This window comes from Salvelinus fontinalis, chromosome 4 (genome assembly GCF_029448725.1).
Source record: "Salvelinus fontinalis isolate EN_2023a chromosome 4, ASM2944872v1, whole genome shotgun sequence".
Taxonomy (NCBI): domain Eukaryota; kingdom Metazoa; phylum Chordata; class Actinopteri; order Salmoniformes; family Salmonidae; genus Salvelinus; species Salvelinus fontinalis.
In genome coordinates, this window is record NC_074668.1 from 973,941 (window position 1) to 999,742 (window position 25,802).

Consider the following 25,802-nt stretch of genomic DNA (forward strand, 5'->3'; position numbering starts at 1 on the left):
ATTCTAGATTAGAAGGTCAGTTAGAAACGCTTTAAACCCTATCCTATATTATGGGATGACATCAGAGCCATCACTGATTTCAGGGAATTTAGGGAAACTGGCCTGAACCTTGATTAGTATAGGCTTCGGTTAGGCCTACATTTATCACGTGAATTTGGCTTAAAATGCGTGCTCCAGTGCCTAACGGAACAGGAGTCATATAGCCTAGACAAATGTCCCAAATCATGATCGTGCGCATGAGCCCATGTTGCGCCCATAGTCGCACCTCCTTCTCCCTCTATGGGCCGGAAGCGGGATGTGATGTAAAAATTACATTGAAACTTTTTTTCCTTGTGTGCTGATTCTCCGATCCATTGTAATACACCGAGAATCATCCACTTTTTTTGCGATAATGATCCGGAAATTTTAATCAACAAGCGTGTCCGAAGGCCAGTCGAGCTGAGAAAGTCTATTGTCTGGATCCCGTCAATAACTCAAATCAGGTAAATTGATAATGTTGTCGGTACAAAGAAACAAGTTGAATTTGCCTGGAACAGATAAAAGTTATCCCATGGCTGTTTATGTTGGAGTCTTTGTTGCGATTACCAAACGAACTCGGAGTGAGAAATGTTTACGCTCGTCCTAGGACCTCTCAAACGTTAAAACTCACTGTTGTAGACGGACTGTTGATTACGTTATTGATTATGACAACAGAGTTATAAGGATATCGAACATATATTGTAATCGTTTAGGCCTATAATGCTTTTTGTCTTTCTTTTTCTTTTGGGGGGGAGGTTAACCGCCCAAACATAATCATTTTAAACCTTGCTTACATATGTATACGATCACATCTATCTCTCTATTCTGCGTGGGAATACTTTGGAACACATTTCCAAAATTTAAATCACTTTGAGCTGATTTGCTGGTGTTTTTACAGTGTTTTATGTCAACAACAAAACAACTTGGGGGCCAAACAAAATCACCCGTGGGCTAGTTGGGGTACCCTGCTGTAGTTTTATCTTACGTTTGGTTATCCAAATGCAATGAACTTGTTTAAGTAGGCTGTTTCTTTTGGTGATTTAAACATTTCACAGACTGCTTCTGAAGAGTAGACTGGTATGTAATTACGGGACCGCAGAGATAAGGCCACTGACAATAAAATAGTTGAAATCATACAAGTCATTTTCTTCTAACCGCTGCGCGTGCATTATGCTTGGTTATAGCCAACATGTCTCCAAACTGAAGGCCTTGAGAAAAAAATGGGCCAATGTGTTGTTCCTCATTTAGTTGTGTTACAACCTGAATCAAAAATGTATTAAAAGGAGATTGTTTGTCACTGGCCTAGACACAATACCCCATAATGTCAAAGTGGAGTTATGATTTTAGACATTTCTACAAATTAATTAAAAATCAAAAGCTGAAATGTCTTGAGTCAATAAGTATGGCAAACCTAAATAAGTTCAGGAGTTTGCAAAACAAGCCACATAATAAGTTGCATGAATTAACTCTGTGTGCAGTAATAGTGTTTAACATGATTTATGAATGTTTACGTCATCGCTGTATCTCTGTACAATTATCTGAATTTCAAACACAGATTCAACCACAAACACCAGGGAGGTTTTGTAATGTCCGCAGAGAAGGGCACCTATTGGTAGATGAGTAAAAATTATGTACATACAGTTGAGGTCGGAATTTTACATTCACTTAGGTTGGAGTCATTGAAACTCGTTTTTCAACCACTCCACAAATTTCTTGTTAACAAACTATAGTTTTGGCAAGTCGGTTAGGACATCTACTTTGTGCATGACACAAGTCATTTTTCCAACAATTGTTTACAGACAGATTATTTCACTTATAATTCACTGTATCACAATTTCAGTGGGTCAGAAGTTTACATACACTAAGTTGACTGTGCCTTTAAACAGCTTGGAAAATTCCAGAAAATTATGTCATGGCTTTAGAAGCTTCTGATAGGCTAATTGACATAATTTGAGTCAATTAGAGGTGTACCTGTGGATGTATTTCAAGGCCTACCTTCAAACTCAGTGCCTCTTTGCTTGACATCATGGGAAAAGAAAAATAAATCAGCCAAGACCTCAGAAAAAACATTGTAGACCTCCACAAGTCTGATTCATCCTTGGGAGCAATTTCCAAACGCCTGAAGGAACCACGTTCATCTGTATAAACAATATTACGCAAGTATAAACACCATGGGACCATACCACGTTCATCTGTACAAACAATATTACGCAAGTATAAACACCATGGGACCACGCAGCCTTCATACCGCTCAGGAAGAAGACGTGTTCTGTCTCCTAGAGATGAACGTACTTTGGTGCGAAAGTACAAATCAATCCCAGAACAACAGCAAAGGACCTTGTGAAGACACTGGAGGAAACAGGTACAAAAGTATCTATATCCACAGTGAAATGAGTCCTATATCGACATAACCTGAAAGGCCGCTCAGCAAGGAAGAAGCCACTGCTCCAAAACCGCCATAAAAAAGCCAGACTACGGTTTGCAACTGCACATGGGGACAAAGATCGTACTTTTTGGAGAAATGTCCTCTCGCCTGATGAAACAAAAATAGAACTGTTTGGCCATAATAACCATCGTTATGATTGGAGGAGAAAGGGGGAAGAACACCACAAGCTGAACACAAGCTGAACACAAGCTGAAGAACACCATCCCAACCGTGAAGCACGGGGGTGGCAGCATCATTTTGTGGGGGTGCTTTGCTGCAGGAGGGACTGGTGCACTTCACAAAATAGATGGCATCACGAGGTAGGAACATTTTGTGGATATATTGAAGCAACATCTCAAGACATCAGTCAGGAAGTTAAAGCTTGGACGCAAATGGGTCTTCCAAATGGACAATGACCCCAAGCATACTTCCAAAGTTGTTGCAAAATGGCTTAAGGACAACAAAGTCAAGGTATTGGAGTGGCCATCACAAAGCCCTGACCTCAATCCTATAGAAAATCTGTGGGCAGAACTGAAAAAGCAAAAAGCAATATTCACCCAACTTATTGTGGGAAGCTTGTGGAAGGCTACCCAAAACGTTTGACCCAAGTTAAACAATTTAAAGTCAATGCTACCAAATACTAATTGAGTGTATGTACATTTCTGACCAACTGGGAATGTGATGAAAAAAATAAAAGCTGAAATAAATAATTCTCTCTGCTATTATTCTGACATTTCACATTCTTAAAATAAAGTCGTGATCCTAACTGACCTAAAACAAGGAATTTTGGGGATTAAATGTCAGGAGTTGTGAAAAACTGAGTTTAAATGTATTTGGCTAAGGGGTATGTAAACTTCGGACTTCAACTGTATACAATACCAGTTAAAAGTTTGGACACCTACTCATTCAAAGGTTTATTCTTTATTTTGACTATATTCTATATTGTACAATAATAGTGAAGACATCAAAACGATGAAATAACACATATGGAATCATGTAGTAACCAAAAAAGTGTTAAAAAAATCTAAATAATATTTTAGATTTTAGATTCTTCAAAGTAGTCACCCTTTGCCTTGACAGCTTTGCACACTCTTGGCTTTCTCTCAATACCAAGAGGGAGACTTGCACTAGAGGTGCTGGCACAAGCGCAGGTGAAATACACCGCTGGGACGCCGATTAAGATGTTTACATGTCCTAATAATTAGAAAGATTCCTCAGAAAACCATGCATTTTAATCGGCATATGCTTACTTTGATTTTGACCGTACACCGGTTAAGATAAGCAGACTAAGGTGTTTAATGTGACTAATGCATAATCTGCCTACTGCCGTAGTCAGTTTAATATTGAATTATTTGTCTGCATGTAAACATACTCATTGTTTTAGGGGTATTATAAAAGTCAAGGATGTCATTCTGTCTTGTTGGAATGTTAACAAGTGGTTGTAATCCATTCCCATTAAGTCCAGACACATTAACATTGTTCAAATCACCCATGATAATAATCTCAGTATTAACTTATTTTGCTCTGATAGTATCAAGGCTGTCCATTGGATGTTAAATATGTTGATATTCTGAATTGAAAAGAAGGGGGGAATAATTGATATAATTGATCCAACTTGTCTTGGTAATCTTTTACGTGTAAGTCTATGAATGGGAGGTTGTGTGCAGAAATGTCCTCACTTTTATAAAGTGTCACACCCCCTCCCCTTTGACCATGTCTTGGTTTAGGTGTTGAAACAGTCAATTTCCCAGTTCAGGTTTGTACATCTGGGTCAAACCATGTCTCTTACACAGCAGCAATTTCACCTCTCTCTGACAGCAGGATTGACTGACCAGTGACTGTGCATTGCACACTATGATCCTAGGAGAATGATTCATTTATTTCCTGTCCAACTTTGGTGGGCGAGTTTGTTTCCTCCTGGCATTGTGGGTAATAGGGTTTAACTAGCACCACCCTCTCCGTCTGTTTTTTTCTGATGTATTCTGTGTTGAATCAAGTGTTTTTTCCCCCAGAGACTCTTTACTCTGTGTTGTTTTGATCTACTGGAGACTTTGCAGGAATCCTATTGGATACTGGATTAGAATCTTAAACATGAAATAATCAGACTGATTTATCCTCGTAATGCCACCCGGCCACCCTACAGTGTGCAGGACTCAATGACTTGTACAATTTGTAACGCTTCTCTCCCATCTGAATGCTTGAAAAAACTAAAATACAAAGTAGCAAAATGATATAATTTCACATAAAAGTTTATGCTTTAGGAAATGCACTCCAACTATAGAGATAGATCAAATCATATTTTTATTGGTCACATACACGTGATTAGCAGATGTTATTGGTCACATACACGTGATTAGCAGATGTTATTGGTCACATACACGTGATTAGCAGATGTTACTGGTCACATACACGTGATTAGCAGATGTTACTGGTCACATACACGTGATTAGCAGATGTTTTTGGTCACATACACATGGTTAGCAGATGTTATTGGTCACATACACATGGTTAGCAGATGTTATTGGTCACATACACGTGATTAGCAGATGTTATTGGTCACATACACGTGATTAGCAGATGTTATTGGTCACATACACGTGATTAGCAGATGTTTTTGGTCACATACACGTGATTAGCAGATGTTATTGGTCACATACACGTGATTAGCAGCAGATGTTATTGGTCACATACACGTGATTAGCAGATGTTATTGCGGGTGTAGGGAAATGCTTGTGCCTCTAGCTTCGACAGTGCAGTAATATCTAACAAGTAATATCTAACAAATTACACAACATATACCCAATACACACTAATCTAAGTAGGAATGAATTAAGACTATATACATATGGACGAGTGATGTCAGAGCGGAACAGACTAAGATACAGTAGAATAGTATAGAATACAGTACATACATATGAGATGAGTAATGCCAGATATAGTAGAATAGTATAGAATACAGGATATACATATGAGAGGAGTAATGCCAGATATGTAAGCATTATTAAGTGAATGAGATACTGTAGAATAGTATAGAAAAACAGTATATACATATGAGATGAGTAATGCAAGAAAAAGTAGAATAGTATAGAATACAGTATATACATATGAGATGAGTAATGCAAGATATAGTAGAATAGTATAGAATACAGTATATACATATGAGATGAGTAATGCCAGATATGTAAACATTAAGTGACCAAAATACCGTAGAATAGTATAGAATACAGTATATACATATGAGATGAGTAATGCCAGATATAGTAGAATAGTATAGAATACAGGATATACATATGAGAGGAGTAATGCCAGATATAGTAGAATAGTATAGAATACAGTATATACATATGAGATGAGTAATGCAATATATGTAAGCATTATTAAGTGACTAAGATACCGTAGAATAGTATAGAATACAGGATATACATATGAGAGGAGTAATGCCAGATATAGTAGAACAGTATAGAATACAGGATATACATATGAGATGAGTAATGCCAGATATAGTAGAATAGTATAGAATACAGTATATACATATGAGATGAGTAATGCCAGATATAGTATAATAGTATAGAATACAGTACATACATATGAGATGAGTAATGCCAGATATAGTATAATAGTATAGAATACAGTACATACATATGAGATGAGTAATGCCAGATATGTAAACATTAAGTGACTAAGATACAGTAGAACAGTATAGAATACAGTATATACATATGAGATGAGTAATGCCAGATATGTAAACATTATTGAAGTGACTAGTGTTCCATTCCTTAAAGTGGCCAGTGAATCCTAGTCTATGCCTATAGGCAGCAGCCTCTATTGTGCTAGTGATGGCTGTTTGATGATGGCTTGAGATAGAATCTGTTTTTCAGTCTCTCGGTCCCGTCTTTGATACACCTGAACTGACCTCGCCTTCTGGATGATAGCGGGATGAACAGGCAGTGGCTCGGGTGGTTGATGTCCTTGATTATTTTTGGCCTTCCTATGACATCGGGTGCTGTAGGTGTCCTGGAGGGCAGGTAGTTAGCCCCCGGTGATGCATTTGGCAGATCGCACCACCCTCTGGAGAGCCTTGTGGTTGAGGGCGGTGCAGTTGCTGTACCAGGTGGTGATACATCCCAACAGGATGCTTTCAATTGTGCATCTGTAAAAGTTTGTGAGGGTTTTAGGTAACAAGCCAAATGTCTTTAGCCTCCTGAGGTTGAAGAGGCTCTGTTGATGGAGAGGGAAGCGGGGTCTTCAATCAAGCAGGGTCTTCAGACACCCACTTGGCATCAGTCACCCCCAAGACAAATCCAGCTATGGCCTCCTCCTTGTCAGGCCTCTCACACTGGGCAGACAGGGGTCCTGGGATGAACAGCTCAGGCCTCTCAGACTGGGCAGACAGGGGTCCTGGGATGAACAGCTCAGGCCTCTCTCACTGGGCAGACAGGGGTCCTGGGATGGACAACTCAGGCCTCTCTCACTGGGCAGACAGGGGTCCTGGGATGGACAACTCAGGCCTCTCTCACCGGGCAGACAGGGGTTCTGGGATGGACAGCTCAGGCCTCTCACACTGGGCAGACAGGGGTCCTAGGATGGACAGTTCAGGCCTCTCTCACCGGGCAGACAGGGGTCCTGGGATGAATAGCTCAGGCCTCTCTCACTGTGCAGACAGTGGTCCTCTCTCACTGGGCAGACAGGGGTCCTGGGATGAATAGCACAGGCCTCTCTCACTGGGCAGACAGGGGTCCTCTTTCACTGGGCAGACAGGGGTCCTCTCTCACTGTGCAGACAGGGGTCCTCTCTCGCCGGGCAGACAGGGGTCCTCTCTCACCGGGCAGACAGGGGTCCTGGGATGAATAGCACAGGCCTCTCTCACTGGGCAGACAGGGGCCCTCTGTCACTGGGCAGACAGGGGTCCTCTCTCACTGGGCAGACAGGGGTCCTCTCTCACTGTGCAGACAGGGGTCCTCTCTCACCGGGCAGACAGGGGTCCTGGGATGGACAGCTCACACAGCTTCCCCACATACAGTGCTGGATCACGGCGCTGGTGAACTCGTTAAAGTGGAGATCCAGGAGCCTGTCTGCGTTGCCTTGAGAAGCTTGTTTTGTATCACAGCGTTCCTGCTGTGGCCTGGAAGTAGATGCAGCATCTCAGACTTCATGTCAGGGTCTTAGGGATTTATTTATTTAGAATTGTTTAACCTTTATTTAACTAGGCACGTCAGTTAAGAACAAATTCTTATTTTACAATAACGGCGTAGCCCAGCCAAACCCTCCCCTAACCCGGATGATGCTGGGCCAATTGTGCGCCGCCCTATAGTACTCCCGATCACGGCCGGTTGTGATACAGACCAGGATCACACCGGGGTCTGTAGTGTCGCCTCTAGCACTGAGGTGCAGTGCCTTAGACCGCTGCGCCACTTGGGATGGAAGAACTAAAACCATATAGACTCTCAGGTGTGGTTTTGAACAGTATATGCTACAATATGCCTTTTGCAAGTCAAAGCAGCCACAGCCACAGTTGCATTATCTAACGTTAGCCCCCTGAACCCCCCCAAAATGTTGGCGACCATGTCAGACTCATCAAACTCTGATACTTCCATTATGGTCAGCGCTTGCAAGCTCCACTGTCAATGATGGTACAGCATCCGCTTTCAGGATTAGCTAAGACCCATCAAATGTTCTCCCCAGTTGATAAAGTAGATTCGTTCGAAATGGTCACAGCACACGCCATGTGACATTATCGTAATTTTGCAGCTTGTCTAACTAAAATGAAAAGCCGCCACTGCTGTCCGATGTCTTCATTCTTCTGAAAAAAAAGTCAAATGTTAAATTTACACCATGGCATCCAGTCACAACACATGCTGGTAAGTAGCTTTCTAGCTAACAGTCACACCACAGATGAACGGGTACCAGTATCTTTGGTCGTACGTTCTGCTTGAGCTAGTAGCTAGCTTACAGTTGGTAAACAAAGCCAAAGTAAAGGCGTAAGCGCACATGTGATGACGGTTTTAAGGCGGTACATATTTAAATGACTAAACATGACGAGACGCTACAATTGGTGTATTACATTTCTGGCTTTATGTGATGTTGCATGAAGCCTGGAAGTAAATCCTTGGTAATGTCTGCCTCCTGAATCCAAGTGTTTGACACGGGGGGCAGGGGACCAGTAACTTTATTATCAAACTTGATCAATGTACCAGCTACAGTTATTTTTCAAACTTGGGTCATCCTACTTTGAACTGGTTTCATCCAAATATCATCCAATTGAATGAAAAACATGATTTTCACTGTTCGAGACCTGATGTTTGGACAAAAATGCATTTCCTTTATGCAAATTCACAGTAGTTACACATGCCCTACAATATACCACTAGGGCCTTCAGAGATGTTTTAGCTAATTATATTTTCATGTCTGTTTCTTGAGTTTGTCAAAATGTTATAGATTAGAATAACATAGAATAAAAATAACATAGAACCACATAGAATAGCATAGAATATATTAACATAGAATATAATAGCATAGAATAGAATAACAGAATATAATAACATAGAATGGAGTAACATATAATAGCATAACATAGAATAGAATAACATACAATGAAGTAACATGGAATAGAATAACATAGAATAAAATAACATAGAATAGAATAACATATAATAGATTAGCATAGAATAGAATAACATAGAATAGAATAACATAGAATATAATAACAATAATTTTCCCAGAGGGAACATCAGTGTCTCAAAAGGAGGTGATGAGGGTGTTATCTCAATCCTAATTAGCTTTGTCTCTTTTATGCTCCTCTCACCCAGAATGCTTTATGGTTATAAGCAGATATAGTTAAAATGATCTGTCATCTGGACATAAATGCAAAAAATATACTTAAACACATGACTTAAGCCAGCAGGTTGGGTATCCACATTCTATCTATCCAATCAGAGACCTGGCCGGGTGGTGCCAGAAAAACAACCTCTCCCTCAACGTAACCAAGACTAAGGAGATGACTGTGGACTACAGGAAAAGGAGGACCGAGCACACCCCCATTCTCATCGACGGGGATGTAGTGGAGCATGTTGAGAGCTTCAAGTTCCTTGGTGTCCACATCACCAACAAACTAGAATGGTCCAAACACACCAAGACAGTCGTGAAGAGGGCACGACAAGCCTATTCCCCCTCAGGAAACTAAAAAGATTTGGCACGGGTCCTAAAACCCTCAAAAGGTTCTACAGCTGCAACATCAAGAGCATCCTGACTGGTTGCATCACTGCCTGGTACGGCAATTGCTCGGCCTCCGATCGCAAGGCACTACAGAGGGTAGTACGTACGGCCCAGTACATCACTGGGGCTAAGCTGCCTGCCATCCAGGACATCTACACCGGGCGGTGTCAGAGGAAGGCCCTAAAAATTGTCAAAGACCCCAGCCACCCCAGTCATAGACTGTTCTCTCTACTACCGCATGGCAAGCGGTACCGGAGTGCCAAGTCTAGGACAAAAAGGCTTCTCAACAGTTTTTACCCTCAAGCCATAAGACTCCTGAACAGGGAATCAAATTGCTACCCGGACTATTTGCATTGTGTGCCCCCCCAACCCCTCTTTTTACGCTGCTGCTACTCTCTGTTTATCATATATGCATAGTTACTTTAACTATACATTCATGTACATACTACCTCAATTGTGCTGACCAACCAGTGCTCCCGCACATTGGCTAACCGGGCTATCTGCATTGTGTGCCAATATCAGACCGCTGGGTGCCAATATCAGACCGCTGCGCACCAATATCAGACCGCTGCGCCCCAATATCAGACTGTTGCGTGCCAATATCAGACCGCTGCGTGCCAATATCAGACCGCTGTGCCAATATCAGACCGCTGCGTGCCAATATCAGACCGCTGCGTGCCAATATCAGACCGCTGCGCACCAATATCTAACCGCTGCGCACCAATATCTAACCGCTGCGCGCCAATATCTAACCGCTGCGTGCCAATATCAGACCGCTGCGTGCCAATATCAGACCGCTGCGTGCCAATATCAGACCGCTGTGCCAATATCAGACCGCTGTGTGCCAATATCAGACCGCAGCGTGCCAATATCAGACCGCTGCGTGCCAATATCAGACCGCTGCGTGCCAATATCAGACCGCTGTGCCAATATCAGACCGCTGCGTGCCACTGTCAGACCGCTGCGTGCCAATATCAGACCTCTGTGCCAATATCAGACCTCTGTGCCAATATCAGACCTCTGTGCCAATATCAGACTGCAGCGTGCCAATATGAGACCTCTGTGCCAATATGAGACCTCTGTGCCAATATGAGACCTCTGTGCCAATATCAGACTGCAGCGTGCCAATATCAGACCGCTGCGTGCCACTATCAGACCGCTGTGCCAATATCAGACCGCTGCGTGCCAATATCAGACCACTGTGTGCCAATATCAGACCACTGTGCCAATATCAGACCACTGTGCCAATATCAGACCGCTGTGCCAAGTCAGGTTTGTAGGCCTCCTTGCTCACACACTCTTTTTCAGTTCTGCCCCAAAATATTCTATAGGATTGAGGTCAGGGCTTTGTGATGGCCACTCCAATACCTTGACCTTAAGCCATTTTGCCACAACTTTGGAAGTATGCTTGGGGTAATTTTCCATTTGGAAGACCCATTTGCGACCAAGCTTTAAATTCCTGACTGATGTCTTGAGATGTTGCTTCAATATATCCACATAATTTTCCATCCTAATGATGCCATCTATTTTGTGAAGAGCACCAGTCCCTCCTGCAACAAAGCACCCCAACATAATGATGCTGCTAACCCCGTGCTTCATGGTTGGGATGGTGTTCTTCGGCTTGCAAGCATCCCCCTTTATCCTCAAAACATAACTATGGTCAGTATGGCCAAACAGTTCTATATTTGTTTCATCAGACCAGAGGACATTTCTCCAAAAAGTACAATCTTTGTCCCCATGTGCAGTTGCAAACCGTAGTCTGGCTTTTTTGGAGCAGTGGCTTCTTCCTTGCTGAGCGGCTTTTCTGGTTATGTCGATATAGGACTCGTTTTACTGTGGATATAGATACTGTTGTACCTGTTTCCTCCAGCATCTTCACAAGGTCCTTTGCTGTTTTTCTGGGATTGATATGCACTTTTCGCACCAAAGTACGTCTATCTCTAGGAGACTGAACGCGTCTCCTTCCTGAGCGGTATGACGGCTGCGTGGTCCCATGGTGTTTGTACTTGCGTACTATTGTTTGTACAGATGAACGTGGCATTTGGAAATTGCTCCCAAGGATGAACCAGACTTGTGGAGGTCCACCTTTTTTTCTGAGGTCTTGGCTGATTTTTTTGACTTTCCCATGATGTCAAGCAAAGAGGCACTGAGTTTGAAGGTAGGCCTTGAAATACATCCACAGGTACACCTCCAATTGACTGAAATGATGTCAATTAGCCTATCAGCAGCTTCTAAAGCCATGACATAATTTTCTGGAATTTTCCAAGCTGTTTAAAGGCACAGTCAACTTAGTGTAAACTTCTGACCCACTGGAATTGTGATACAGTGAATTATAAGTGAAATAATATGTCTGTGAACAATTGTTGGAAAAATTACTTGTGTCATTCACAAAGTAGATGTCCTAACCAACTTGCCAAATCTATAGTTTGTAAACAAGAAATTTGTGGAGTGCCTGAAAAACGAATTTTTATGACTCCAACCTAAGTGTATGTAAACTTCCGACTTCAGCTGTGTATATATATATGCACATTTGTGGCCTGCTGGAGGTCATTTTGCAGGGCGCTGGCAGTGCACCTCCTTGCACAAAGGCGGAGGTAGCGGTCCTGCTGCTGGGTTGTTGCCCTCCTATGCCCTCCACGTCTCCTGATGTACTGGCCTGTCTCCTGGTAGCGCCTCCATGCTCTGGACACTACGCTGACAGACACAGCAAACCTTTTTGCCACAGCTCACATTGATGTGCCATCCTGTATGAACTGCACTACCTGAGCCACTTGTGTGGGTTGTAGACTCCGTCTCATGCTACCACTAGAGTGAGAGCACCGCCAGCATTCAAAAGTGACCAAAACATCAGCCAGGAAGCATAGCAACTGAGAAGTGGTCTGTGGTCACCACCTGCAGAATCACTCCTTTTTTGGGGGTGTCTTGCTAATTGCCTATAATTTCCACCTTTTGTCTATTCCATTTGCACAACAGCATGTGAAATTTATTGTCAATCAGTGTTGCTTCCTAAGTGGACAGTTTGAATTCACAGAAGTGTGATTGACTTGGAGATACATTGTGTTGTTTAAGTGTTCCCTTTATTTTTTTGAGCAGTGTATATAAATATCATGTATAAATCCAAAAATGGATGTAGCAACTACAAATTGTCCCATGAAGTCTATCAGAAGTGTGTGAGTTTGAGCATGTGTCTATGGATGATTTTTTCTATCAGGATGAATTAGATTGAGCAATAAAATCCCCACTTTTATTCCATAGGCTGGGATCTGCACTGTGCAGCTGTTGACAGAGCGCATTTTTCACTGGCTGTCCACTGGTTACAAAAACAATGATTGATAGGCAGCTTAAACTTCTTAAACTTCTACACTAGCCTACTAGACTAACTAAATGTCTTCTATGCTCGTTTCGAGGCAAGTAACACTGAACCATGCATGAGAGCACAAGCTGTTCCAGGCGGCTGAGTGATCTCGCTCTCCAAGTGAGTAAGAACATTAAACAGGTTAACATTCGCAAGGCCGCTGTGCCAAACGGAATACCAGGTCATGTGCTCAGAGCATGCACTGACCAGCTGGCAAGTGTCTTCACTGACATTTTCAACCTATCCCTGGCCCGATCTTTAATACCAATTTTTTTCAAGCAGACCACTATAGTCCCTGTGCCCAAAAAAAACCAAGGTAACCTGCCTAAATGACTATCGCCTTGTAGCACACACATCTATAGCCATGAAATGCTTTGAAAGGCTGGTCATGGCTCACATCAACACCATCATCCGGTCACCCTGGACCCAATCCATTTCGCATACCGCCTCAAAAGATCCATAGATGACGCAATCTCTATTGCACTCCACACTGCCCTCACCCACCTGGACAAAAGTAATGTGTTGTACGTAATAATGTTGTTCATTGACTACAGCTCAGCATTCAACACCATAGTCCGCTCCAAGATCATCCCTAAACTCTGAGACTGAACATCTCCCTCTGCAACTGGATCCTGGACTTCCTGACGGGCCACCCCTAAGTGGTGAGGGTAGGCAACAACACATCTACCACGCTGACCATCAACAACTTAGTCTCCTCCTGTGCTCCCTGTTCACCTACGACTGCTTGGCCAAGCACGACTCCAACACCATCATCAAGTTTGCTGATGATACGACTGTGGTAGGACTGATAACTGACGATGATGAGACAGCCTATAGGGAGGAGGTCAGAGACCTGGCATTGTGGTGCCAGGACAGCAACCTCTCCCTCAACATCAGCAAGACAATGGAGCTGATCGTGGACTACAGGAAACGGAGGGGCAAATACTCCCCCATCCACATCGATTGGGGTGTAGTGGAGCGGGTCGAGAGCTTCAAGTTCCTTGGCGTCCAAATCACAAAGGAATTAACATGGTCCACACACCCACACAGTTGTGAAGAGGGAATGACAGCGCCTCTTCCTCCTCAGGAGGCTGAAAAGATTTGTCATGGGCCTTCAGTTCTAAAGCTGCACCATTGAGAGCCCTTTGACTGGCTGCATCACAGCTTGGTATGGCAACTGAAAGGCACCGACTGCAATGCACCGACCGCAATGCACCGACTGCAATGCACCGACCGCAAGGCACCGACCGCAATGCACCGACCGCAAGGCACCGACTGCAATGCACCGACCGCAAGGCTACAAAGGATTGTGAACACGGTCCAGTACATCATTGGGGCCGAGCACCCTGCCATCCAGAGCCTCTATACCAGGCCTACACAATTGTCAAAGACTCCAGCAACCCAAGCCATAGACTGTTCTGCACACGCGTTGGACTCACACCCACACACACTTTCACACTCACCACATACGCTGCTGCTACTGTCTATTGTTGGAACGGAGTGGTTAGAGAGTAGTGGTTAGAGAGTTGGGCCAGTGACCGAAAGGTTTCTGGATCGAATCCCCGAGCTGACAAGGTAAAAATCTGTCATTCTGCCCCTGAGCAAGGCAGTTAACCCACTATTCCCCGGGTGCCGAAGACATGGATGTCGATTAAGGCAGCCCACCCCGCACCTCTCTGATTCAGAGGGTTTGGGATAAATGAGGAAGACACATTTAAGTTGAAGGCATTCAGTTGTACAACTGACTAGGTATTCCCCTATTCTGTTGCCTAGTCACTTTATCCATACTTACAGTATATGTACATATCTACTTCAATGAACTCGTACCACTGCACATCGACTCTGTACTGGTACTGTATATAGCCTTGTTAATGACCTCGTACCCCTGGTACTCCCTGTATATAGCCTTGTTATTACCTCGTACCCCTGGTACTCCCTGTATATAGCCATGTTATTACCTCGTACCCCTGGTACTCCCTGTATATAGCCTTGTTAATGACCTCGTACCCCTGGTACTCCCTGTATATAGCCATGTTATTACCTCGTACCCCTGGTACTCCCTGTATATAGCCATGTTATTACCTCGTACCCCTGGTACTCCCTGTATATAGCCATGTTATTACCTCGTACCCCTGGTACTCCCTGTATATAGCCATGTTATTACCTCGTACCCCTGGTACTCCCTGTATATAGCCATGTTATTACCTCGTACCCCTGGTACTCCCTGTATATAGCCTTGTTAATGACCTCGTACCCCTGGTACTCCCTGTATATAGCCATGTTATTACCTCGTACCCCTGGTACTCCCTGTATATAGCCATGTTATTACCTCGTACCCCTGGTACTCCCTGTATATAGCCATGTTATTACCTCGTACCCCTGGTACTCCCTGTATATAGCCATGTTATTACCTCGTACCCCTGGTACTCCCTGTATATAGCCATGTTATTACCTCGTACCCCTGGTACTCCCTGTATATAGCCATGTTATTACCTCGTACCCCTGGTACTCCCTGTATATAGCCATGTTAATGACCTCGTACCCCTGGTACTCCCTGTATATAGCCATGTTATTACCTCGTACCCCTGGTACTCCCTGTATATAGCCTTGTTATTACCTGGTACTCCCTGTATATAGCCATGTTATTACCTCGTACCCCTGGTACTCCCTGTATATAGCCATGTTATTACCTCGTACCCCTGGTACTCCCTGTATATAGCCATGTTATTACCTCGTACCCCTGGTACTCCCTGTATATAGCCATGTTATTACCTCGTACCCCTGGTACTCCCTGTATATAGCCATGTTATTACCTCGTACCCCTGGTACTCCCTGTATATAGCCATGTTATTACCTCGTACCCCTGGTACTCCCTGTATATAGCCATGTTATTACCTCGTACCCCTGGTACTCCCTGTATATAGCCATGTTATTACCTCGTACCCCTGGTACTCCCTGTATATAGCCATGTTATTACCTCGTACCCCTGGTACTCCCTGTATATAGCCATGTTATTACCTGGTACTCCCTGTATATAGCCATGTTATTACCTCGTACCCCTGGTACTCCCTGTATATAGCCATGTTATTACCTCGTACCCCTGGTACTCCCTGTATATAGCCATGTTATTACCTCGTACCCCTGCACATCGACTCAGTACATTCCACACCAGATGTAACTCACAGTTTCATGACATTGTATGTCATTGTAAATCTGTTTCAATGTGATGGTATTTCATGGTAAATCTGTTTCAATGTGATGGTATGTCATTTCAGATTTATTATCTACTAAATACATAAAAGTAAAGTAAAGTCACATCATGTATTTTGTTTAGACCTTGTGTGTGTGTGTGTGTGTGTGTGTGTGTGTGTGTGTGTGTGTGTGTGTGTGTGTGTGTGTGTGTGTGTGTGTGTGTGTGTGTGTGGACTTGTTTTACTATTATCAGGACCAGAATGTCCTGACAAGTAACCAGCATGTCCTTATAGGAAATGATAGGAAAATAAAACTAAATCTGAAAAGTCAGGACATTTTGCATGTGATAAAACGTAAAAATGCAATTTAAAGGTAAGGGTTAGGGGTATGATTAGGAGTTAGGGTTTGGGGTTAAGGTTAGTGTAAAGGTTAAGGGTTACGGGTTAGGGTAAGGGTTAGGGGTTAAGGTTAGGGTTACGGGTTAAGGAGCATAGCCAGCAGCATACCACCCTGCATACCACTACTGGCTTGCTTCTGAAGCTAAGCAGGGTTGGTCCTGGTCAGTCCCTGGATGGGAGACCAGATGCTGCTGGAAGTGGTGTGGGAGGGCCAGTAGGAGGCACTCTTTCCTCTGGTCTAAAAAATATCCCAATGCCCCAGGGCAGTGATTGGGGACACTGCCCTGTGTAGGGTGCCGTCTTTCGGATGGGACGTTAAACGGGTGTCCTGACTCTCTGAGATCATTAAAGATCCCATGGCACTTATCGTAAGAGTAGGGGTGTTAACCCCGGTGTCCTGACTAAATTCCCAATCTGGCCCTCAAACCATCATGGTCGCCTAATAATCCCCAGTTTACAATTGGCTCATTCATCCCCCTCCTCTCCCCTGTAACTATTCCCCAGGTCGTTGCTGCAAATGAGAACGTGTTCTCAGTCAACTTACCTGGTAAAATAATGGTAAATAAATAATAAATAAATAAGGTAAGGGTAAAGGTTAAGGGTTAGGGTTAAGGGTTAGGGGTTAAGGTTAGGGTTACGGGTTAAGGTTAGGGTAAAGGTGAGGGTTAGGGTAAAGGGTGATGGTTAAGGGTAAAGGTAAGGGTTAGGTTAAGGGTTAGGGGTTCAGGAAAATAGGATTTTGAATGAGAATCAATTTCCCATCCTGAAAAAGTCCTGAACATTAATGTAAACATGACGGTGTGTGTGTGCGTGGTGTTTGTCCGTGTCTATATGTGGGTGTCCGTCAACATGTGTATTCATGTGCAGGTTGTGTTTTGGTTTCTAGCCTGCCCTCCACAGAGCTCATAGTCGTTGTTCACTGTTTATCATGGGGGTGTTGGTTTCTAGCCTGCCCTCCACTTAACCCCAATTGCTCCAGGGGCTGTGACCCCAGTCCCTGCGGGTATCTCAGGGGGAGTTGGGATATGGGGACCCTGGCTGTGACCCCAGTCCCTGCGGGTATCTCAGGGGGAGTTGGGATATGGGGACCCTGTCTGTGACCCCAGTCCCTGCGGGTATCTCAGGGGGAGTTTCGATATGGGGACCCTGGCTGTGACCCCAGTTCCTGCGGGTATCTCAGGGGGAGTTTCGATATGGGGACCCTGGCTGTGACCCCAGTCCCTGTGGGTATCTCAGGGGGAGTTGGGATATGGGGACCCTGGCTGTGACCCCAGTCCCTGCGGGTATCTCAGGGGGAGTTGGGATATGGGGACCCTGGCTGTGACCCCAGTCCCTGCGGGTATCTCAGGGGGAGTTGGGATATGGGGACCCTGGCTGTTACCCCAGTCCCTGCGGGTATCTCAGGGGGAGTTGGGATATGGGGACCCTGGCTGTGACCCCAGTCCCTGCGGGTATCTCAGGGGGAGTTGGGATATGGGGACCCTGGCTGTGACCCCAGTCCCTGCGGGTATCTCAGGGGGAGTTTGGATATGGGGACCCTGGCTGTTACCCCAGTCCCTGCGGGTATCTCAGGGGGAGTTTGGATATGCTAGAAACACATTCCCATTAGACACTCATACAAGAAACATCTACAAGTGTGTATCAGGACAAATATTAGCACTAATTAATGTCGGGCCAACGTTTGGAAAAGTGTTCTAATATTAGACAGTCGGTGTAACATAGCATTGTTTAAATATTTCCCATGTAATGTCAATGGGGTTCTAACATGGCTGCCGTAGAATGTTGACGTGTCATGTAAATGCATCATAATGCAGAAACCTCACTGAGCTCTTTAGACATATGACTAGAACAGTAGACACTGTTCTGTTCTGTGCTTTGTTCTCAGTCAACTCCAGTTTCATTCACCTCTGAAAAAAAGGAGGACATGCTCGGTCCTGTATGGGAGAATGTGATCTCTGGATTGCGTCGTATGTTTGGAATTTGGGGGATTTAGGACTGTTTGCTGTGCTGATGTAGGGTTAGGGAAGATGAGATGGGAGGCTTGGAAACGGAGGGGTTGCTGTCTGGCTGTGAAACCCGCTCACACTCTCTCAACTCTCTCTCACTCTCTCTCTCTCACAAGGCCCAGGGTATGTAACCCTGGTGCTCAGCAGCAATGTCCAGGATCTGTAACCCTGCTGCTCAGCTCGGCTCCGGGCCTGGTCACGTGAGACCCTTAGAAAGATGAGCAAGGACAGAGGAATCTCTTTGTTGAACAGGCCTCGGCTTGATTCAAGGATTAGATAAACCAGCTGTGACTATCTGCCTCACCCAATCCCCCTCCTCCTTTTTCTCTCTATCTCTCTCTCTTTCTTTCCATACATTTCCTGACTTTCCATCCCTCACCGTTCATCTGTTCCTCTCTCTCTCTCTCTCTCTCTCTTTCTCTCTCGCGCTCTCGCTCTCTCTCTTTCTCTCTCTCTCTCTCTCTTTCTCTCTCTCTCTCTCTCTCTCTCTCTCTCTCTCTCTCTCTCTCTCACTCACTCACTCACTCACTCACTCACTCACTCACTCACTCACTCACTCACTCACTCACTCACTCACTCACTCACTCACTCACTCACTCTCTCTCTGCTAGTCTTTCTCAACAATTTGAGTTAGACTGCCCTCAGTGCAGCTGAGGTTTTCCCAGAGTAATGTTGAAAGAGAGAGAGAGAGAGAGAGAGAGAGAGAGACAGAGAGAGAGAGAGAGAGAGAGAGAGAGAGAGAGAGAGAGAGAGAGAGAGAGAGAGAGACCATCTTTACACTTTCAAAGCACGGTGACATGGCAGGATGCAAGGATCCTGAACAAATTGAAAAAAGCAGAAGTTGCTATGTGCTGCAAAGACATGAAGGGGGTGGGAGGGGTCTGAATTCATTTTGGAGGATTGCGTAAGAACTCTGCGTGGGCCTGGGGTTTATGTCCAGGGTTTGTAAACTTGTCAACCCCAAATAACAACATGGATGGATCACACACACATTTACTATCCTTGTGGGGACCTAAAATGGATTTCCATTTCGAATCCTATTTCCCCTAACCCTTAATCCTAAACCTAACCCACACCCTAACCTTACCCCCTCACCCAAATTGTAATGCTAATTGTAACCCTAACCCTAAATTTAGAATAGCCTTTGTCCTCGTGGGGATGTGGGAAATATCCCCGTTATAGAGAATTGTCCTTGTTTTAACTATCCTTGTGGGGACGTGAGGATTTCCAGTTCCCATGGGGATAGTAATACAAGCATCTAGTCAACAAGGCAACATGTGGGATTGTCATTGCTGAGTGTTTTGCACGTTTTTGATTATTGTTGACTGTGAGCATGTATCACACTATTCACCCCGTGGGGGATTTTACCCTGAAACCATATTTTTCTTTCAATCTAAGTGGGCAATAAAAGAAGGCCTGTGCCAGTGGCTCAGCCCAGCAAACTGTGGTGTTTCCCAGGCACAGTACTCTGGCAAGGCTCCAGGCTCTGCTTGGGCCTATATCCAGAGACCCAGACTCCTGGGAACAGTAAGCAACAAGAGCTTTGAAAACAACCAGAGAGAGAGAGAGAGAGAGACTAGAGAGAGAGAGAGGGAGAGGGAGAAACGTGTGGGGGAAGGGGTCAACACATTGGGAAAGATTTAGAGAAGACAGGGTTAGTAGACGATAGATAGGAGCCAGGGCAGGAAAACTTAACGGGGGAGTTTATACCACTTTTCAACCTCATATTCATCATCTTCAGCACCACACCAACATCTATGTGAAAATGTTGCGTTTCTATTTTCTCAAGTTAAAAAGATAAGAAGAAGAAAGGTCCTATAAAAAGTGCAGTCTGATTACATCAGCCAGGGGGATGACATTTTCCTGCTTCCTGTGTGACTGCAGATCTCATGGTCCTCCTCACTGTTTTATTTTCTTCATGTTTTTACTTTCGATGACATCAGTAAATTGCACCTTTTTTTTGTGCATCTTTTTATCTGCAGATCATAGAAATGCAGATCATAGAAATGCAGATCATAGAAATGCAGATCACAGAAATGCAGAGCACAGAAATGCAGATCATAGAAATGCAGAGCATAGAAATGCAGATCATAGAATAGAAATTCAGATCACAGAAATGCAGATCATAGAAATGCAGAGCATAGAAATGCAGATCATAGAAATGCAGATCATAGAATAGAAATGCAGATCACAGAAATGCAGAGCACAGAAATGCAGAGCACAGAAATGCAGATCATAGAAATGCAGAGCACAGAAATGCAGATCATAGAAATGCAGATCACAGAAATGCAGAGCACAGAAATGCAGAGCATAGAAATGCAGAGCATAGAAATGCAGAGCATAGAAATGCAGAGCATAGAAATGCAGAGCACAGAAATGCAGAGCGTAGAAATGCGCTGTTTTCACATACAGTATGTAGACACTGGTATGGGGCTGAGATGGTGAATATGAGGGAGAGAAAGTTTCAATGTTGCATTTCTGAAGAAACACGAGGATGTGCAGTAAGGTTTGAGCGACACATCAAAACCTTCTCAGAACTTGACGATGTACGTTGTCTTTGTCAATGCGAAGTGACTAGGCCCAGTAGAGGAGACAGATACAGTACAGTGACTAGGCTCAGTAGAGGAGGTAGATACAGTACAGTGACTAGGCCCAGTAGAGGAGGCAGATACAGTACAGTGACTAGGCTCAGTAGAGGAGGCAGATACAGTGACTAGGCCCAGTAGAGGAGGTAGATACAGTACAGTGACTAGGCTCAGTAGAGGAGGTAGATACAGTACAGTGACTAGGCCCAGTAGAGGAGGTAGATACAGTACAGTGACTAGGCCCAGTAGAGGAGGTAGATACAGTACAGTGACTAGGCCCAGTAGAGGAGGTAGATACAGTACAGTGACTAGGCTCTGTAGAGGAGGCAGATACAGTACAGTGACTAGGCTCAGTAGAGGAGGCAGATACAGGACAGTGACTAGGCTCAGTAGAGGAGGCAGATACAGTACAGTGACTAGACTCAGTAGAGGAGGCAGATACAGTACAGTGACTAGGCTCAGTAGAGGAGGCAGATACAGTACAGTGACTAGGCTCAGTACAGGAGGCAGATACAGTACAGTGACTAGGCTCAGTAGAGGAGGCAGATACAGGACAGTGACTAGGCTCTGTAGAGGAGGCAGATACAGGACAGTGACTAGGCCCAGTAGAGGAGGCAGATACAGGACAGTGACTAGGCTCAGTAGAGGAGACAGATACAGTACAGTGACTAGGCTCAGTAGAGGAGACAGATACAGTACAGTGACTAGGCTCAGTAGAGGAGGCAGATACAGGACAGTGACTAGGCTCAGTAGAGGAGGCAGATACAGGACAGTGACTAGGCTCAGTAGAGGAGACAGATACAGTACAGTGACTAGGCTCAGTAGAGGAGGCAGATACAGGACAGTGACTAGGCTCAGTAGAGGAGGCAGATACAGGACAGTGACTAGGCTCAGTAGAGGAGGTGGAGGAGACAGATACAGTACAGTGACTAGGCTCAGTAGAGGAGGCAGATACAGTACAGTGACTAGACTCAGTAGAGGAGGCAGATACAGTACAGTGACTAGGCTCAGTAGAGGAGGCAGATACAGTACAGTGACTAGGCTCAGTAGAGGAGGCAGATACAGGACAGTGACTAGGCTCAGTAGAGGAGACAGATACAGTACAGTGACTAGGCTCAGTAGAGGAGGCAGATACAGGACAGTGACTAGGCTCAGTAGAGGAGGCAGATACAGGACAGTGACTAGGCTCAGTAGAGGAGGTGGAGGAGACAGATACAGTACAGTGACTAGGCTCAGTAGAGGAGGCAGATACAGTACAGTGACTAGACTCAGTAGAGGAGGCAGATACAGTACAGTGACTAGGCTCAGTAGAGGAGGCAGATACAGTACAGTGACTAGGCTCAGTAGAGGAGGCAGATACAGGACAGTGACTAGGCTCAGTAGAGGAGACAGATACAGTACAGTGACTAGGCTCAGTAGAGGAGGCAGATACAGGACAGTGACTAGGCTCAGTAGAGGAGACAGATACAGTACAGTGACTAGGCTCAGTAGAGGAGGCAGATACAGGACAGTGACTAGGCTCAGTAGAGGAGGCAGATACAGGACAGTGACTAGGCTCAGTAGAGGAGACAGATACAGTACAGTGACTAGGCTCAGTAGAGGAGGCAGATACAGGACAGTGACTAGGCTCAGTAGAGGAGGCAGATACAGGACAGTGACTAGGCTCAGTAGAGGAGGTGGAGGAGACAGATACAGTACAGTGACTAGGCTCAGTAGAGGAGGCAGATACAGGACAGTGACTAGGCTCAGTAGAGGAGGCAGATACAGTACAGTGACTAGGCTCAGTAGAGGAGGCAGATACAGGACAGTGACTAGGCTCAGTAGAGGAGGCAGATACAGTACAGTGACTAGACTCAGTAGAGGAGGCAGATACAGTACAGTGACTAGGCTCAGTAGAGGAGGCAGATACAGTACAGTGACTAGGCTCAGTAGAGGAGGCAGATACAGGACAGTGACTAGGCTCAGTAGAGGAGACAGATACAGTACAGTGACTAGGCTCAGTAGAGGAGGCAGATACAGGACAGTGACTAGGCTCAGTAGAGGAGGCAGATACAGTACAGTGACTAGGCTCAGTAGAGGAGGCAGATACAGGACAGTGACTAGGCTCTGTAGAGGAGGCAGATACAGGACAGTGACTAGGCCCAGTAGAGGAGGCAGATACAGGACAGTGACTAGGCTCAGTAGAGGAGACAGATACAGTACAGTGACTAGGCTCAGTAGAGGAGGCAGATACAGGACAGTGACTAGGCTCAGTAGAGGAGACAGATATAGTAGAGTGACTAGGCTCAGTAGAGGAGGCAGATACAGTACAGTGACTAGGCTCAGTAGAGGAGACAGATACAGGACAGTGACTAGGCTCAGTAGAGGAGACAGATACAGTACAGTGACTAGGCTCAGTAGAGGAGGCAGATACAGGACAGTGACTAGGCTCAGTAGAGGAGGCAGATACAGGACAGTGACTAGGCTCAGTAGAGGAGACAGATACAGTACAGTGACTAGGCTCAGTAGAGGAGGCAGATACAGGACAGTGACTAGGCTCAGTAGAGGAGGCAGATACAGGACAGTGACTAGGCTCAGTAGAGGAGGTGGAGGAGAAAGATACAGTACAGTGACTAGGCTCAGTGACTAGGCTCAGATACAGTACAGTGACTAGGCACAGTGACTAGGCTCAGTAGAGGAGGCAGATACAGGACAGTGACTAGGCTCAGTAGAGGAGGCAGATACAGTACAGTGACTAGGCTCAGTAGAGGAGGCAGATACAGGACAGTGACTAGGCTCAGTAGAGGAGGCAGATACAGGACAGTGACTAGGCTCAGTAGAGGAGGCAGATACAGTACAGTGACTAGACTCAGTAGAGGAGGCAGATACAGGACAGTGACTAGGCCCAGTAGAGGAGGCAGATACAGTACAGTGACTAGGCTCTGTAGAGGAGGCAGATACAGGACAGTGACTAGGCTCAGTAGAGGAGACAGATACAGTACAGTGACTAGGCTCAGTAGAGGAGACAGATACAGTACAGTGACTAGGCTCAGTAGAGGAGGCAGATACAGGACAGTGACTAGGCTCAGTAGAGGAGGCAGATACAGTACAGTGACTAGGCTCAGTAGAGGAGGCAGATACAGGACAGTGACTAGGCTCAGTAGAGGAGGTAGATACAGTACAGTGACTAGGCTCAGTAGAGGAGACAGATACAGGACAGTGACTAGGCTCAGTAGAGGAGGTAGATACAGTACAGTGACTAGGCTCAGTAGAGGAGGCAGATACAGGACAGTGACTAGGCTCAGTAGAGGAGGCAGATACAGGACAGTGACTAGGCTCAGTAGAGGAGACAGATACAGGACAGTGACTAGGCCCAGTAGAGGAGGCAGATACAGGACAGTGACTAGGCTCAGTAGAGGAGGGGGATATAGTACAGTGACTAGGCTCAGTAGAGGAAGTGGATACAGTACAGTGACTAGGCTCAGTAGAGGAGGCAGATACAGGACAGTGACTAGGCTCAGTAGAGGAGGGGGATATAGTACAGTGACTAGGCTCAGTAGAGGAAGTGGATACAGGACAGTGACTAGGCTCAGTAGAGGAGACAGATACAGTACAGTGACTAGGCCCAGTAGAGGAGGGGGATATAGTACAGTGACTAGGCTCAGTAGAGGAGGGGGATATAGTACAGTGACTAGGCTCAGTAGAGGAAGTGGATACAGGACAGTGACTAGGCTCAGTAGAGGAGGCAGATACAGGACAGTGACTAGGCTCAGTAGAGGAGGCAGATACAGGACAGTGACTAGGCTCAGTAGAGGAGGCAGATACAGGACAGTGACTAGGCTCAGTAGAGGAGACAGATACAGTACAGCGACTAGGCTCAGTAGAGGAGTCAGATACAGGACAGTGACTAGGCTCAGTAGAGGAGGCAGATACAGTACAGTGACTAGGCTCAGTAGAGGAGGCAGATACAGGACAGTGACTAGGCTCTGTAGAGGAGGCAGATACAGGACAGTGACTAGGCCCAGTAGAGGAGGCAGATACAGGACAGTGACTAGGCTCAGTAGAGGAGACAGATACAGTACAGTGACTAGGCTCAGTAGAGGAGGCAGATACAGGACAGTGACTAGGCTCAGTAGAGGAGACAGATATAGTAGAGTGACTAGGCTCAGTAGAGGAGGCAGATACAGTACAGTGACTAGGCTCAGTAGAGGAGACAGATACAGGACAGTGACTAGGCTCAGTAGAGGAGACAGATACAGTACAGTGACTAGGCTCAGTAGAGGAGGCAGATACAGGACAGTGACTAGGCTCAGTAGAGGAGGCAGATACAGGACAGTGACTAGGCTCAGTAGAGGAGACAGATACAGTACAGTGACTAGGCTCAGTAGAGGAGGCAGATACAGGACAGTGACTAGGCTCAGTAGAGGAGGCAGATACAGGACAGTGACTAGGCTCAGTAGAGGAGGTGGAGGAGACAGATACAGTACAGTGACTAGGCTCAGTGACTAGGCTCAGATACAGTACAGTGACTAGGCACAGTGACTAGGCTCAGTAGAGGAGGCAGATACAGGACAGTGACTAGGCTCAGTAGAGGAGGCAGATACAGTACAGTGACTAGGCTCAGTAGAGGAG

At 45.3% G+C, this 25,802-nt stretch overlaps 1 protein-coding gene across 2 annotated transcripts in view; it reads left to right on the top strand.

Annotated features, from left to right (window-relative positions):
- Nucleotides 1–280: 280 nt before the first annotated feature.
- Nucleotides 281–25,802, top strand: part of ddr2l (discoidin domain receptor family, member 2, like) — a 55,372-nt gene continuing 29,850 nt past the window's right edge. Inside the window, exon 1 of one of the 2 annotated variants that reach the window (XM_055918560.1) lies at nt 281–482. The gene's annotated coding sequence lies outside the window, so the exon portion shown is untranslated. The remainder of the gene's footprint in view (nt 483–25,802) is intronic. The other variant, XM_055918559.1, reaches the window with a different exon arrangement.